Here is a 17,856-nt window from a genome sequence, read left to right on the forward strand (position 1 = left end):
GCTCCCAGGGACTAAGCCATCAACCAAGGAGTACACATGGCTCCAGCTGCATGTGTAGCAGAGGATGGCCTTGTTGGGCATCAGTGGGAGGGGAGCCCCTTGTTTCTATGAAGGCTGGATGCGCCTAGTGTAGGGGAATGCCAGAACAGGAAGGCAGGAGTGGGTGGGTGGGTGGGGGAGTATCCTCATAGAAGCAGGAGGATATGAAGGAGGAGGAGGAGGAAGAGGAGGAGGAGGCCCTGATGGTAAAACAGAGGCAAATAGAAGCAATGGTTTTTACCTTCTAACAAACCACCCCCAGAGTGTGGTCACCTAAAACATTAACATCCTTTCTCACCTTTCAGAAAGAACTTGATGGTTCTCCTACTATATTGATCTAGTTTGACTGAGATGGGTGAACAAACACAGCCTGGACTTCATGGCTGGCAGTGGGCTTGATGCTCCTGAGAAGGTTCTCAGGTCTCTCCACAAGAAAACACCAAGCCTCCTCCCTCGGTGAATCCAATGCAGAGTGAGAGAATATGCCAGAGTCACTGCCTAAGCCTTCCTGTTTGGGCTGATACCCCATTTGTTGTTAGTAGCCAATAGGCCTAAGAAAGCCCCATGGCCAGACCAGAGTCCACTAGAAGACTGCACCCAAGGCAGAGACAAAGGAGAAGAAAGCGTGTGACCACTTCTCTATGTAATGCAGTGTGTGGCTCTGCTTAAAGAGAACAGTGAGAAGCCATCTCCGCCATGCTCGGCTTGGGTCCCTGTCCTCCAGAAGGGGACAGCCCCTATTGGGATGTTGCAATACTTATCCAGTTGCGTAGTTTTCGTGAAATAATCTCTTATGAAACCTTTATGTATTTATGGTGCATGCCTAAATGTGGATGGTGGGCATACCTGTGTATGTGAATGTTCACAGGTTGTGGACACACTGCACGCACAAGCTTCTGGAGTTTGGCCAGAGGCTGACATCAGGTGACTCCGAATATCGATCTCCACTTGAATTTCAGGCGGAGTCTCTTCACCGAGTCAGCAACTCTACGTAGCCAGATTGCCCTAAGGATGCTTGGTGTCTGCCTTTCAGGCACTGGGATGCAGGCAGGATGCACACTTGTCCTGGCATTTGCTGAGGATCTAAATTCTGCTCCTCATACTTGTGTGTAAGTGTTCTGCCCACTGAGCCATCCAACCCCCTGACAAATTCTTTTTTAAGCCTTGAAGAGATGGAGGGAGAAAGAGACAGAGAGAGACAGAGAGACAGACAGAGGCAGAGAGAGACAAAGAGAGAAACAGAGGCAGAGAGAGAGAGAGAGTTTTTCTTAGTATATTCCATTTCATTACTCTGCAGGGGATGAGCCCTTCCTGTCTTGTAAGGGTCCTACACAATTGGGTCATGTCTCATAAAATGTCATCCTATGTCCTGCTTCAAGCAAACCACAACACCGTGGGAATGTTCACAACGTTTGTCTAGGAGCTGAAGTCTCCGGTCCATTGGCTAGTAAACGCTTGGACAGCTGACCCAGCCTAGGAAAGGCCTGATGTACGCTAGCAATGTTCTATTCTTAGGACATAATTGATATGCTGTCTCTCTCTCTCTCTCTCTCTCTCTCTCTCTCTCTCTCTCTCTCTCTCTCTCCATCAACAAATGATTTACCAAAATACTGCATGATTTCCTTAAAAAGTGTGACCCTCCCTTTCCTGCCTCACTTCTCTTTCCTGGATCAGGACATAGTTTCCATGGCTTTATTAAAAAATAAAAAAATAAAACATAAATAAAGATTATTTCAGCAGGTCTCTTCAACCCATCTCTATCCCTGGATCTGAGGGAGTTCAGAAAGGATAATGTAGGAGACAAGGGTGGGGTGAAGAAGGCTCTGCCGCTTCTGATATGAGCAGATATTCTCTGGAACTCCAGTCATCCCCCTGAGACCCGTGGCTTCCTTCACATCTCGCAGCAAACCCCACAGTTATAAAAAGCCAGCTAACTAAATAATGCCGTAGGAATCTTAATGACTAGGGTCACTTGGCCAACAACATGACATAGCTTTTTCCTCCCAGAATTCAAACATTCAAAATTACAAATATCCCATCCAATTCAGACTTAATTATCACTCTCCAAACTTCCAGAGCTTTCTCTGTTTCGATTCTGTAAGCCAAGGAGCAGTGTGGTACGGCTGAGAGCTGGTGAGCGAGCTTGTTTTCGAAGGACCAGTGGGAAAAGTACCAGAGTTGTTGTCTCTTCCTGATGCCCCACTATTTCTGGGAGGGGCCAGCTCTTTGCCAAAGATGCCTAAAATCACCTGGAACAGATTTTATCATGAACAGGATGGAATTAGCTTGTGTTGAGTCCTGATGTCTGTTTCAAGTGGACCACAAAGGGTATAGTCCCTACAGAGAAGGTCTTTGCTAGTTGGTGGATACAGACAATAAAAATAACTGTCCTGAAACCCCAGGACTTACCAGTTACCATCCCCCTCAACCAATGTGGAGCTAGTCTGCACTGTCAGCCACATGAGGAAAGGACACTGGAGGGGGCCAACACCCTTGAGATGTCCCTGTGGCCCTGCCTACCAATGGCATTTTCTCCTTCTTCTGAATGGCTCAGTTACAGAACTGGTTACATCTGGCCTCTTCTGACTGGGCCCTAACTCACTCATTTCTTAAGGATAATAAAATCCTCGGTGCAGCTGGAGAGAGAGTGTCCAGTGACAGATAGGACCTTGACAGACAAGGCCAGGAGAAGGGTTCCTACCTGTTTTGGAAGATGTCTCCTCACAATCCTGGGATTGATTCTCTGAAAATCTACTTCAGACTGCCTCACCCTCCAGACCGTTGCTGGTCCCCCAGTGGTCCTGCTTCTGCCTCCCAACTGCAGGGGTAGGGATGGGTGTGCTACCACACTTGATTTAGGAAGTGCTAGAGATCAAACCTGGGCTCTTATACATAAAGGACAAACCCCCTCTCTACTGAGCTGCATCCCAAGTCTATCATTGCCTTTAATGGTCATGGGTTTTTTGTTTTTTGTTTTTTTTTTAATTAGACAGCTATTTTTCAGTACCAAAAATTATTTAGTTAAATAGAAATTACCACCTATCTACTAGCAGTACTTCCAATAAGCCTGACTTTTGTATTATCAGAAAAAGTTTTGTTTCTCTCTCTCTCTCTCTCTCTCTCTCTCTCTCTCTCTCTGTATTTTTTTATCCAAAATATTTAGTGCCAGAAGTATTTGATGGCTCAGATTCCCCACCCCCCTCAATATTGGAATATTTGCATATGCATAATGAGTCATGGGGGAACATGATTCATTTTAATTTTATATTTATTTACCCTTCCCATTGCACATTATACACATAGCCTGGAGATATTTTATACAATATTTTTAGTGTACCTGCACTGTGATGACAATCTGTCATCTGAGGTCAGGTGAAGAATTTTCTACACATAGCGTCAAATTGACACTCAAAAAGTTTGGGAACTTTTTGGATTTCAAATTTTTTGAATGAGCATGCTCAACCCTCACCCCAATCTTGTGTGTGTGTGTGTGTGTGTGTGTATGTGTGTATGTGTGTGTGTATGTGTGAGTGTATGTGTGTGTGTATGTGTGTGTATGTGTGTGTATGTATGTGTGTGTATGTGTGTGTATGTGTGTGTGTGTATGTGTGTGTGTGTGTATGTGTGTGTCTTCATATACATCAACAGTCATCTTCAGGGGACTGACTCAAAAGCCCTTTTCAGATACCAAAGTCTATATGTGACTGCTTGAGTCCTTCATGTACAATAACATGGTATTTGCATGTAATCTACACACATCTTCCTACACGTTAGGTCACTTCTAGATCCTGTGTCTCTAATGCCATGTAGGTTCTGTGTAAATTGTTTTACTGTGCGTGTTCAGGGAACATTGGTAAGAGGAAAAGTCCGGGCCGGTCCGATAAACATGTAACTTTCTCACATGTTTTAAATATATATTGGCTGAGTGAGCAGATGAGGACTGAGAGATAGGGAAAGCTGTGTATTTATGCGTGTCTATCTACATGGAAAACGGTATCAGCCTCTGTTTTTTGTTTTTTTTTTAAAGAGCTGATGTCTGGGAGATGCCTGTTATCTGTAAGACAAATGCCCTTTATGCGGACCTCTGAAGCCTGAAGATCATGTACCCCTAACAGTGCATTGTATTGCCTTTGGATGGTGTTTGGGATTGCTTGTAAGGATATATATTTCAACTGGAAAAATAAAAACCTTTATTTTTAGACTGAAATTGTGTTCACGCTACTTCGTGTCCATGATTTTAGCATTTCTCCTTCATTTTTTCACCCATCGTTAGTCTAATGAGGGTTTTCTGAAGGTTAAACCTCTGACTTATTCTTGTTCCCCAGAATATATTTTTATTTACCAAAATCTCATATCACCATGGTAACTATCAAGAGTCCTTTAAAATGCACGCTGCTTTTTTTTTTTCTTGGTACCAATCTACTGCACAATCTACAAATGGCAACAGACATTGCAAAACAAAAAAGTCACCCAGCCCCCATGGCTCTCATGTCTTCCCATTCTGATGCATCTCCAGGAGGGAACAAAAAAACCTACAAAGATAATAAACTTCTGTACTACAAGACAGGGACAGGGCGTGTATGTCCCAAGCCTCGAGCTCTTGGTGCTGCGCGAGAGAAGAGGAAATGCTGAAAAGCGGAACAGGAAACAGATGGGGGGACGTGATCTCTCGAACCCCAAAAAAGTTCCAAGAAACCTCAGACTAGCCTGGTTGCTGAAAGGTTAAGACAAAATAGTAACCAAGAGAAGCCATCTGCAGCAGGCACTAAGAGAGGTCATGTCAAAGGGGAGCTGTGTAGCTGGCAGCTCAGTAGCAGGCGGGGAAGGAGAAAGTTAAACCATGCCTGCACCCACTGAGACCAGCATGGTGGAGAAGGTCGACGTCTTCGCAAAGCTTGCCCCATGCCCTCACCTCACTCTGGCTGCATAGCCAGCTCTTCAGCCATATGTGTCTGGAGACACTATTTCCTTTGGCTAAAATGAAGAGCTTCTACGACTCTTTCTTTACTGGGAATTAAGCTTTCAAAGGGGACGCAAAGAAATGCACTCAGTCTGCATCATCTTGAGCCTTAAGGGATTCCTGTAAAGGTAAGAAATGGATCGTCCGAGTCCATGTGCTGGGGCCATTTTCAATGACTCAAGCGGAGATACATCAAAGAATCTAAACGACTTCATTAAAATTCACTCTGTCATGCAATGATTTGTCCATGAAAAGAAAATGATTCTCATGCCTGAGACCCGTCCTCTAGGAAGAACTTTCCAGGCAGGAACAAACATGCTGGGGTGGAATATTTCATCTCTTTACAGGTTGTGTAAGTCCGGGGTGGAATTGTTCCTTCCCAGCTAGAGAGCTGGGCCAGCTTCCTGAGATGCTCCAAGAGGCCTCCCCTCTCCAAGTGAGATGGCAGAGTTCTCTCCCCAAATCCCGGACACCCATCCCCCTCCCCAGCAACTGCATTTCACTTGTGACCTCACCCAGCCTGTGGTCAGGAAAGAGCCTTTGAACACATCTCCAAAGCTGCTATGATTAGAAGGGCTTTGATTAGCCAGCTCAGCTGGTCCCTCCTTGCTGTTACTCTTTGCCCTTCCCCCACTCCCTTCCCATGACTCCTTTCTCCATCCCATAATCCAGGCAGTTCAGAGTTTTGGTTGTTTTTTTCTTAAGGAACCTCCTCTCTCTCTCTCTCTCTCTCTCTCTCTCTCTCTCTCTCTCTCTCTCTCTCTCTCTCTCCAATTGCATCCTAAATCTCAAAACACAGTTAACACTAATCCCGATTTGTTTAGGGTTTATCTACATTATTAATTCCAATCATGTGAAAAAGAAAAGGGGTGGGGGAGTGTGAGGCTCTAGTTTGTGTACAAAGTTTGGGTGTCTGTGAAAGGAGCCAGCTATCCCTGGGAAACATATTTTCTTTAGATATCTTTTTAATCCAAACAACTTTCTTTTCTAGTCTGAAAATATTCCTTGTGATGGGACCTGTCCTGAACCATTTCATTTATTATTATCGCCTCCCCCCGACTCACACACCCCAGTTGATATCTTTTGAAGCTGCTGCCTGCATTAATCTGGACTTAATATGGATTTAAACATTTACAATGGAAAATAAATTTGGTTAAAAAATAATCTCTCTCCATAAAGCTAGAGGACCCGCGCCCCGCCCCTCATGCAACTGTCACCATCTCTGACAGCTTGGGATGGAATGAGATTCTTGAATATGCATGTTGAAGAGAATGCAAACCAAGGCTCACAGGGTACATGTAATATTTTATATTTGGCAGCTGTTATGACTGGCTGGAGTTGACTGATACCCAGGGTCCTGACTTGTTGTTTGAATGAATTCATCATTTTTCAGGACACGGGAGCAGTTATTTGGTACCCAGGATATACTAAAAATACCTTCGGTTGGACTTGATGGAAGCTGTCTTTCAAGGAGAGATGGCTGCATCCAACTGTCATACAGGATATTTTCAGTAACTCGGGGCTTGGGGAGGCTGTGGTTCTAACCCTTCTCAGCTTGCCACCCCACCCCTCTTCTCTGTTTGTATTCTTCACTCTCTCTGGCAAATGGAAATACCACATGTCATTGGGTGACCTCAGGCAAGGCCAGTGTTAGCAAGTAGAGTGGAGCTTGTCTAGGTTGGACCCTATTCATGGAAATTTGGAGAATTTAGATGAGAGCTAGAGGTCGAGTTTTTCAGCTCCACATATAGAAATCACCACATGTTTTCTCAAAGTCTGTAGAGTAGAACTGAGCTGACTCTACATTGTGCCCTTTAGTGGGAGGAAATCTGTGGTTTGATTGCAGCTATTCCCTCCATTCTTATATCCATGCAGACATCACTAATCAATTGCAGACACCCATTGTCACTAACCAGGCAGCAGCTTCTGTTTCCTGATATTAGGTTCCAAGGATCCCAGATTTCCTCAAAGCATTCTTCCAACTTGACTCTGACAGGTTCAGCTAGGAAGTCTTTCCTCAATCTACTAGATATTCTCTATATTTGACTCCTCCGTTCAAATTGCTATCCTCTTTCAAGGCCCCCTTTAAAATATCTGACCTACTTAACAAGGCTTCTCAATCACTTCTTGTTGCTGCTGTGTTTTTTTATTTTAAGATTTATTTGTTCTTATGTGTCTGATGTTTTGTTGTATGTCTATATGTGTACAAGGTATGTGCATTGTCTGCAGTTTCCAGAATAGGACATTGGATGCCTAGAACAGAAGTTATAGACAGACGGTTGTAAACTGGCATGTGGGTGCTGGGAACTGAACCCAGGCCCTCTAGAAAGGCACTTTTAACTGCTGAGCCATCTCCCTAGCCCCTGGTATAATAGGTTTATCTTCATACAGTTTGACTCTTTCCAAGGTAACATAATTCATTGCAGAAATTTTATAAACTATAGTATGCAGGAAAGTAGAAAATTAACTCATTATTAATGTATACTGATATATAAATGTTCAGACAAAATATATAAATATTTCTTGTTTTTATTGTAAAATATTTAAGTACAAGGGCTTCAGATATAGCTCAGAGATAGAACACTTAATTGGCTACATCAAATCCATATATATATATATATATAGTCATTTGTTATTAAAATATATAGATATGATTACATCCAAAGTGAGTGGATTTATACTATATGGTATGTAAGGTACACCTTAATAAAAGGATTGTTTGTCATCAGACATATTGATGCAAATCTTTAATCCAGGCACTAGAAAGGCAGATCTCTATGACTCTGAGGCCAACCTGACATACCTGAAGAATTCATAGTGAGGCACTGTCTCAAAAGGACAAAAACAAAATTACTCTACACATTGTAGAGCATACAGAATTTGCATTCCAGCTTCATATGTATTTGTAAACAAAAATATAGGTATCATATTTTATGTTCCCTATAAAGCAAACCCTTAGATCTAAGGCATGCAGTTGAGTAGTCTTGAAGCATAACTATATTTCCAATTTTGTGTGTGTGTGCGTGTGTGTGTGTGTGTGTGTGTGTGAGAGAGAGAGAGAGAGAGAGANGAGAGAGAGAGAGAGAGAGAAAGAGAGAGAGAGAGAGAGAGAGAGAGAGGGCAGCAAACACTCCTAGTCACTGAGCCATCTCTCCAGCCCCTGTATTTCCAGTATTCTGACGATATCTCAAGGTGTTTGCCCCCCTTTCTTAACGTTTTAATTACAACTGGGACATAATCACTGTACTAAGTGATTCGTCCAATTAAAGGATACCATTCGAAGAGTGTCAATGGGTTCACAGGGCTATGTGGTCGTACTACATTCCCTGTTCAGATATTACTGTCATCTTCATCCAGCGGGAACTCTCTTTCACGTTCCCATCTAACCCCCTCAGGCCTAGGCAACTTCTGATCTACTTCCTGTCTCTGGACACTTCTGTATAGAGAGCACATCCTATAAATAGAATCATTTAGTATGTGCGTATTTGACTGGCTTCTTCCCTATATTTGACTGGCTGCTTCCCTTAGCCTAGTCCTCCATGTCACAGCCTTCTGCCAATCATTTTTACTGCAAGGTAATATTCCATTGTATTTGCCCATATTATTCTGTTAATAATTTCTGTTTCATTTTCATACTCCTGAGGGTAATCTACATGTAACTTCAGTCAGGATGGTGTTCATGCTTCACGTCTGTCCATACATCAGTTGCCCCCATCGTTACTTTTGCTAGAATTAGGATGAATTTACAGAAAAATCCAGTTGAGTTCAATGGGTGTATATTGAATATTGAAATTTGCAAGTTTTTTTTTTCTTTACTAGAAAGTGCTGAAGATATGAAGGTCAATGGGTCTAGACTTCTTTACAGACTATGAACAACAAATTATAGCTGTCAGTCACTCTGATATCATCTGCCTCTAGCTGACTTACATTTATCCATATGTAAATGTATTGGTGTCTTTCAACCTTGCTTTGTGAGTTTCTGATTATACCATGTTGTTTAAGTCACCCGGAACAGAAACTGTGGGTTCTATTTCTAGTCTAGTAGAGTAACGCAGTGAAAATTAGAGCAGTGACCATGTACGGTGCCCTTTTTCATATTAATATGCAAAACAGTGTTTAAGGGAGGCACGACTTTCACTAATGACGAACAAACCAAGGGTCAGAATGATTCAAGGCAAGTTGCTGGTGAGAAACATGGGTAAGACTTGAACCTAGGGCTGACTTCTTCAAAGCTTACACAGTTGACTGATGGGCCAGAATATCCCCAACTATATAGAGGACATCCTTCGCTGTCAGGAGGTCACACTGTTCAGATGGTCCTCTGGGCAGCAAAGCTGTACCTCTATCTGGTAACGTGAGCTGATCTATGATAATGAGGAGTTGTAACCAAAAAACCTTGAAGCCTTCATTTAAGGGCATTTGTAGCTGTGCAGATTCTGATATTCGGTTCATGGTAGTGGTAAATATGGCTTCTTAAAGGGCTCCCTCTGCCGCAGACAAGAAGACATGAGATAGCATTTTTGGGAGTGACCATTTAGTAATCTCAATATAGAAAATACACTTAGGGGGCTAGAGAGAATGCTCAGCAGTTAAGAGCACTGACTGTGCTTCCAGATGTCCTGAGTTCAAGTCCCACCAACCACATAGTGACTCACAGCCATCTGTAATAGGATCTGATGTCTTCTGATGTGTCTAAAGACAGATACAGTGTACTTATTTAGGAACTACTTAGCCTAACAGGTTCGAGGGACCAGAGCAGTCTGTCGTATCATAGAGTCTGAAAACTTGGGCTTCCATGAGTGTCCAGCGACTTTTCCAAGACACACATGACTACTTTGCTGTCACTTCAACAATAAGGCAGGTTACAACTGTTCGTCTGCTTATGGAGATGTTCGACATATACTAAATAATAATTATTGTTTCTTTCCTAGTCACTGACAGGATAGAATCCTGGGTGAAGAGCTGGAACATCTAATTAATTCATTGGCACTGAAACAAATTTGCAGGCTGAAAAGTTAATTGTGAAACAGTCAGAGACAGAGAGGTAGGAAGGTGTTTTGAGTAGCGGTGTCATCCTGAACTCCACGTAAGAAAGAGAATAATAAACACCAGGTAGGCAATGGAGCACACACTGGGAATCCCAGCACCAGAGAGGTGGATGTGGAAGGATCAGAATTTCAGGGTCATTCCCCGCGGCATAACAAGTCTGAAGCAGTCTGGCCTACACAGCAGTGTCTAAAACAAAACAAAAACAAAAACAAAAACAAATCAAATAAATCCATTAAATGTACCAACAGCTCTATGAGCTGCCAAAAATAGTGAAGCAGGAGAGGCCTATTTAGCTGTCACCGGGTGGACGTCATTCAACTATTGGTTGAATGACAGATAGCCCAGGATATGTGTCCAGTGTGACTAGTTGCATTAATTGACCAAAAAGTGTTAGTGTTGCGCGGGATAATTATCTTGTTTTTTCAGTATTTGGTGTTCAACCTGGAGCGTCTTCTATGTTAAGTAAGCACTCTCCCTCTCGGCTGCATCCCCAACCCTTGTTTGGGGATGTTTAGAGCAATATGCAAATGATATTTACAGCATGAACAAAGTCCCAAGTACTAGTAATAATTACAGAATAATTGATGTATCAATTCATATTATTATGTTAACCTATTCAAATGAAATATTAATATCGTTAATATAATTGGTAAATGTTATAATATTATAATAATTGATGGCATGAACATCTGTGCTAATTATAATATATTAACATAATAAAAATAAAATATGTTAATGTAGTTAAAGTAACTGTGAGGCAAGCTTTATATTAGGTCTCACACACATATGTATAATGTGTGTGTATGTGTGTGTGTATATATACATATATATACATTTGTATGTGTGTATAGTGTATGCAAACGCACACATGCATGCACATGTATAAAAATCTCATTTAACCCTTATAAACCGATTCTGAGGGCATCAGATCCCCTAGAACTGGGGTTTCAGGCTCCATTGTGAGCTTCCATGTGGGTGCCGAATAGCAAGTGCAGCTTCTCTCCGAGAGCGTCCAGTTCTCCTGACCTCTCAGCCTTCTCCCCAGCTCCAGCCACTCTGCCCGTGTTTCAATACTGAGTTGTTAGCTTAGCATGCAAAGTGCTTGGTTTCGTCAAAGCCTCTACATACATGTCCTCATACTTTGTCCTCTGTTTTTCTCTTCCCCTCCTGCCCTTCCCCATCCCCCTGTAGACAATCCCTCTCTAATGCCAATTAGAGTAGCACAAAGTCCAGGGGTTTCCAGTCACAGACGGACTGTCTATACCACTTAAGTCATCTCTTAAGAGACTGCGGAGCATTTAGGACCATAAGAAGCATCCAGAGCTGCCCCCAACCAGGGTCTAACACTCAGGTAGCTCCATGCAACTGGGGACATTCTACTGATAACAAAATGCTTGTGCCAAACAGGGATGAGTTCAGCTCCCTGGGGAAATGTTGGATACTTGTCCCTGCTTTGCATATTGAAAGTCCTCTTAAGACTGTAAACAAAGCCGGGCGTGGTGGTGCACGCCTTTAATCCCAGCACTCGGGAGGCAGAGGCAGGCGGATTTCTGAGTTCGAGGCCAGCCTGGTCTACAAAGTGAGTTCCAGGACAGCCAGGGCTACACAGAGAAACCCTGTCTCGAAAAACCAAAAAAAAAAAAAAAAAGACTATAAACAAGAGCCTGGGATATGGCTCAGTGGTTAAAGGGGCTTGCCACCAAGCCTCCTGAGTTCAAACTCCTGGTCCTACCTAGTGGAGGGATAAAATAGACCACTGAAAGTTGTTTTCTGATCTCCCATGTGAGCTATGGTCCTCACATCTTGAGCTGTGGTACTTGAAACCCCACCCCATACACATATGGATGAATATAATTTTAAAATTGTTACATTTTTTTAAGCAAGAGAGCAAAAGGATATCCCCTGGACTGATATAGATCAAAGGCTGAAAGTCCTATAAAGGTATTGTAATAAAGCTATAAGGGTTTACTGCCCATACCATCTTTGTTGCAACAACTCTGTTATTTTTGAGGTTATTAGATACATAGCTGATATGTTAATGAATGAACATGGAAATGTTTCAATAGAACTTTATTTACAAAATTAGGAAGTGGGCCAGATTTATCCTGTAGGCAATAGTTTACTATAATGTCTAGACTAAGTCATCCCCTTGATCAAGTTGGAATGTGCCTATATTTCTAAATATATAGTTATCAGCTTGCTCACAAAGAGATTATCCAAAATCCAGTACTTATTATTGACTTGTTTTGTTTTTTCAAGACTGGGTCGCCCTAGCTGTCCTGAAACTCACTCTGTAGACCAGGCTGGTCTCGAACTCAGATCAGACTGCCTCTGCCTCCCAAGTGCTGGGATTAAAGGAATGAACCACTATTGCCCAGGTCCCAGTGCTTATGAGTTCCCTCCTCAGAATAAAAACTCATGTCGCAGCGTAAGGGGAAAGAAGTAGCAGCATGATAACTCAGTTGTAAGGTGCTTGTCTATCAGGCCCTGAGCTCTATCTACAGGGCAGAAGGAAAGAGGGGGGATGAGAGGAAATAAACAAATGTGTGGATGCTGAATATTGACACTACCCCAGGTGGTCAGCAAGCACAACAAAGACAGATTCCTTTTGAATCTGTCTTTGTTGTACTTGTGGTTTTTGCCAGCAGTGTGATACTCTTTATCAAAGAACACCTAGGCTTTAAAAAGTAAAAATGGCCTGTACAGGCAAACCTGACTCTCACCTTATGCCCGCACCCCACACTGACGTGGCTCAAGTGATACTTCCTGTACCATCCTGTGATGTCCTGGAAGGTGCTTCTTCATACCTGAATGGTTCCCTTGTGTGTTTCTTTGGTTTTTTTTTTTTTTTTAATTTATTTTATTTTATGTATGTGAATACACTGTCACTGTCTTCAGACACACCAGAAGAGGGCATCAGATCCCAATATAGATGATTGTGAGCCACCATGTGGTTGCTGGGAATTGAACTCAGGTCCTCTGGAAGAGCAGTCAGTGCTCTTAACCACTAAGCCATCTCTCCGGCTCCCCCCTACCTCCTTGTATATTTCATTCTCTCTGTCAAGTTAAAGAATAAAGGCTAGTACCATTTCTTGGGGGCATAACACGAAAGGGGAGTATCCTGGTAGTTTTAATAAGGCATTCTCCCATCTGTGCCTTCTGGTTCCTCGCCGTCTGTCCTAACAGGCTGTACATTTGCTGGCAATCCTCCGCCATTCGAATGGCTTTCCAGAGCATCACTTTTTACATCTGTACCTTGTTTTCCCCTCCTGTTTTTACCTTTCTTGAATTTATTCTATTGGGGGGGGGTTAAGTCTTCAGTAATCTCCCGCTTCCCTTGGATCATCTGTGATCCCCCCCTACCAGTAGCTAAAGAAAGAATAATAGAGATAAAGAAAGAACAATAGAGATAAATCCATCTCTTCCTCCTGCATGAGATGGACTGAAAGTTTGAGGTTAGGACACTGATAGAATACTGTATCTCTTCCAGAATATATCCATTCCCTTCTGTTCACCCAAATCCCTTGGCCCTGAAGGATACTTTATATCCAACTTCCTTTCCCTATGGGTTGACTTCTTTTTTTAGCCCCCTCCAAATGGCAACAAGGGGTTGATGGCATCCTAAGTCATGCCAAGACTCAGTGAGGACATTGCCTCTAGTGGTTCTCAGTCCCTGAAAAAATAAAAAAAATCTATGGCCTACCATCACAGAGGTCTACCTCCACAGCAGAGTGGTGTCCCAGCTGCATGGGAAACGGAAGAGAAATACATCACTTGTGGAAAACTCAGACGTCAATAAGCAACTGGGTAGGCCTTTTAGTTGGGGACCAACCACAGAACTGCCTCTCCATCAACAATCAAACAGTCTTTAGCTGTGATCAGCCACTTCCATCACCTCGGAGACTGGCAGGTTTCCAATAAAGCCAGTAACTCCCTCCCCCAGGGTAAAATCATCTGCAGGAGGCAGCCATTGTCTTTGAGCCCAGCAATTTGACGACAGGTTAGCTTGCACTCTATTAGCCAACAGCTACACCCTGACCCCTGACCCTGACATTGACCTCTTACAGCCTTCTCCGGAGGTACACTCTGATCTTTTGAGGTGGCCTGCCCCCGCTGGTTAGCATAAGAGAAGGCTTGTCAGGGCTCTCGGGGGTCACCCCTGCTCCCAACAGGATGCTTAAGACTCCAAGTACAGAAACAAGCCCGAGTTGAACCCGAGATGCCAAAGGTGAAAGTTCAGGAGCAGATCCATCAGCAGCCTGTCACCAAAGGACCACGTAAGGACTATGGATGCTTTCAGCCCTGGGATGACCATTGTCTCCAGACAGTCCCGCGACTTAATGGAAAAGGCATATCAGAATATGGCTTACAAAATACAAAATAATGGACTGAGATGTACATTATACGAGGGTGTTAGATTGCTATGTACTTACAGTGGTGGAATTAGATTGAAGTGTTCTGCCGGGGTAGTTAGGTTGAAATATGGATTATCCCAGGAATGGTAGCTTCAGATGTGGCTTTATAATAGTTGTTAAATTAAGATTTGCTCGGCAGAACAGGCATTAGCCAGAGATGTGCATTAGACCAAGTTCTCAGTGGAAGATGTGGAGTCCACTTTGACGAGGTGGAGGTGGGGAGATAGGAGGAAGGAGAAAACTCCTTGGGTTGGATATTTTTCAAGGTTACAAGACACCCCCAGCTGCATTAGATGGATTCTAGGGAGTTGAGTCCAGGGTCTAGGAGAGAGCATGCAGGATAAAGTCCTTTTCCCTGTTTCTCCCCAGCCAAACAATTTGCCATTTTCCCCACTTTTCCTGTTAGGGCCTTAAAGGCCTCCCCGTCAATAAAAACATTAGCTCACTAAACAGCCTGATGGCTTTTCCTTCCCTGGCTTAACCCTTCGGGAGCTGGGGTTTCCTTTGGATTTGTAAAGATATTGATTCCAGATAATGTTTGCCTTTCTAACTCTCTCTTCTGTAGACTTGATGGATAGGTTCAGGGCTACATCTCGGCAGCCAACTCACCACAGCTACCCAGGGAAAGGGGAGTAGAAAGTCAGGCAAGCGTTCAGTAGTTAACACCATTTGAATCTCTTCCCCGGGATGGGCAGGCAGAAATGTCTCGGCTAGGGAGAGAGAGGCAGGCAGGCTGCAGTTGCTGCCCATCAATGCGGGCTGCTCACTTACGCATCTTTGAGTTCTCCTTAGTTTGGTTTATAGTTTCTGATTAATATCCATCGCCATCTCGAGACTGTCTATCATTGAGATACTATATTTTTCTTTTCTTTTTGTTTGTCTTCTACTGTAGCCCAGGCTAGTTTCAGACTGAAAGCAATCCTCCTGCTTCAGCCTCCAGGTGCAGAGTTTACCAATGTGCATCACCATGCCCAGCCTGAGCTACATTCCTCTTTTGAGTTATGTTTTTTAAGACAATGTTTCATGTTACCCAGGACAGCTTTAGACGCGGTGCATAGAGCTGAGGAGAGCTTTGAATCTCGAATCCTTCTCCCTCTACCTCCCAAGTGCAGGGATTTTAAAAGGCAGCTACCCTCGTGTCTAGTTTCTGTGGGACTAGGGCTTGAACCTGGGGCTTTGGGCATGCTATCCAGGGACTCTATCAAATAATCCATATTCTCACCTCCCAGAGTTGCAGGGTTTTTTTTTTGTTGTTGTTTTTTTTTTAACTTTAAGAAAATCTTAAGTTGATTTACTTTATTTTCTGTGCATGACTGTTTCGATTGCACGTATGTCTGTGCAACACGTGTGTCTTATGCTTATGATGTTCAGAAGGTGTCCAGTTCCCTGGAACTAGAGGTACGGGTGCTTGGAAGGCCACATTGTGGCTTCCTCTGCAAGAGCAACAGGTGCTCTTAACCACCCAGTGTGCCTCCAGCCCTGAGCTGTCTTCTGAAAAAAAATGCCATTTCTAGAAAGGCAATATGCTGTTCTACAGTCTTAGCAACATGGGCAAGAACAGGTAACTATGTCTGCTTGTGTGACACTGGCCAATTTTAGTAAAACCTCACCCCAGATGCAAACTTCATGCAAGCAAGCAAGCAAGAAAGAAAGAAAGAAAAACGGGAGGTTATGTCTCTCCGAAAACACATAGCCTTCAAAGGTTGGCTAAGTATCTCCCCAGCAATGTTTCTCTTCCTTGCTGGGAAGATAACAATTCAGGACCCGCAGAGATGATGCACCATGAGGCTGGATGGCGTCCAGGCTTGCTGAATAACAGAGTTGAGCCCTACCTCTTGTGTGTCCCCTTGAACGCAAACTGCAAACGTTCTGCCAAGTGAGTTAACAGAGTCAAAGGAGGCTAACCCTCCAGACACGGGAACCAAACCTAACCTTACAGTTCAAAGGAAACTGCAGTGTAACCAGACACCTCCACACCCTGCCTGGGGGTCTCAGAAAGAGGCCAGCAGGCATTCCTGCCTATTTGTCAGGCTGTGTTTCTTCTGAGAGAAAAGTGACTTTGCTGGAGGTGGGTAGAATTGGCCTTCTGGAGCGGAGATGTCTATAATCCAGCCACAATAAATGGGACAGGAATATGCTGTCCTGCTTCAAAAGCATCTATCTCTATGGAGCCTCGCCCATCTTTGCCCACATGATCCTATCAGTTATTAAGTGTTTGTTTACCTATGTATTTAACTAGACAGGGTCCCTCTATGAAAATTTGGCTGGCCTGGGGCTCCTTAGACGAGGCCAGCCTCAAATCTGTGTTGATTCTTCTGCCCTAGCCCCAAATGATGGTTTACAGGTGTGGGCCACCATGCTCATACTTCCCAAACATTTCCATCTTGTTCCCTCTCCTCCCTACCTCTCAGGCCTTCCTGCTATGCATTCTCTTCCTTCTGGGTGCCCATTCCTGCCTCATTTTCTGACATCACATTTTCCTTTAAAAATAGCCCATGAGAGCTATTTCTAATCTCCATCAGGGATCTGTCCAACCAGACTCCCAAGGGATACCGCAATGAACTAAAAGTTTGTCCTGGGGAAGAGTGGTGTCTTGTACAGGGGCAAGTTTATTCCCAGAATTAAGTTTTAAACAAATCTCCTATTGTTAATAAAGATATTTGGGGAGACAAGTTAAAATATAGTTCTCCTTAAACAGCATGCAAAATGTCACCCCTCAAAAGGGACCAAACCGTGCCATTGCAGCGTCATAACCGTATAAGTATCAGGAACATCTCTGGTCTGTTCTAACCCCTACAGACAAGCGATAATTTCTGTTCTGAGAACTGAAGGCAGTAACTGGACTTTTCAGAACCTCTACTCCTCTATTCATAAACTGGGTGTGGGAGGAACAATAGCATCCATCTTGGAGGGATATTGTGGATCTCTAATAGGGGAATGTATTTAAAGTGCATTATCTGTCCCTACCACAATGGTGAACTTTACCATCTTATTGGCAATACTAGCAGGAAAAGTGTGCCAACTCACTATGGGCTCCGGCTGCCCTGGCTTATGATGTACAGGGCTTACATGCATGCTTCTGGGTTCAGAGATCTACTGTATCAATTATCGTCAAATATCATCACAAGATGACTGTGCATAAAGATCTGCTCTGAATAGGAAAGAAGATGACCCTGACAGTGAGGGAAGACATGGACTGTAACAGCTTCTCCGTCAGAATGTGTATAACCCTCCTGGTTCCATACTCACTGGGAACTCCTTCTGACTTTATTTCAAAAATAACAGCTCATCTCCATACAGACACTAGTGTGCAGACTATATATAGGCCCTAATATGAACCAATAGGCCAGAGAGAGAGAGAGAGATACAGAGATAGATAGATAGAAAGAAAGA

General features: G+C 43.4%; 1 protein-coding gene across 1 annotated transcript in view; it reads left to right on the forward strand.

Annotated features, from left to right (window-relative positions):
• The first annotated feature begins 5,073 nt into the window (after positions 1–5,073).
• Zfhx3 (zinc finger homeobox 3) overlaps positions 5,074–17,856 on the forward strand; it is a 348,026-nt gene continuing 335,243 nt past the window's right edge. Inside the window, exon 1 of the mRNA XM_029480865.1 lies at positions 5,074–5,127. The gene's annotated coding sequence lies outside the window, so the exon portion shown is untranslated. The remainder of the gene's footprint in view (positions 5,128–17,856) is intronic.

Source organism: Mus caroli, chromosome 8 (genome assembly GCF_900094665.2).
Source record: "Mus caroli chromosome 8, CAROLI_EIJ_v1.1, whole genome shotgun sequence".
Classification (NCBI taxonomy): Eukaryota; Metazoa; Chordata; class Mammalia; order Rodentia; family Muridae; genus Mus; species Mus caroli.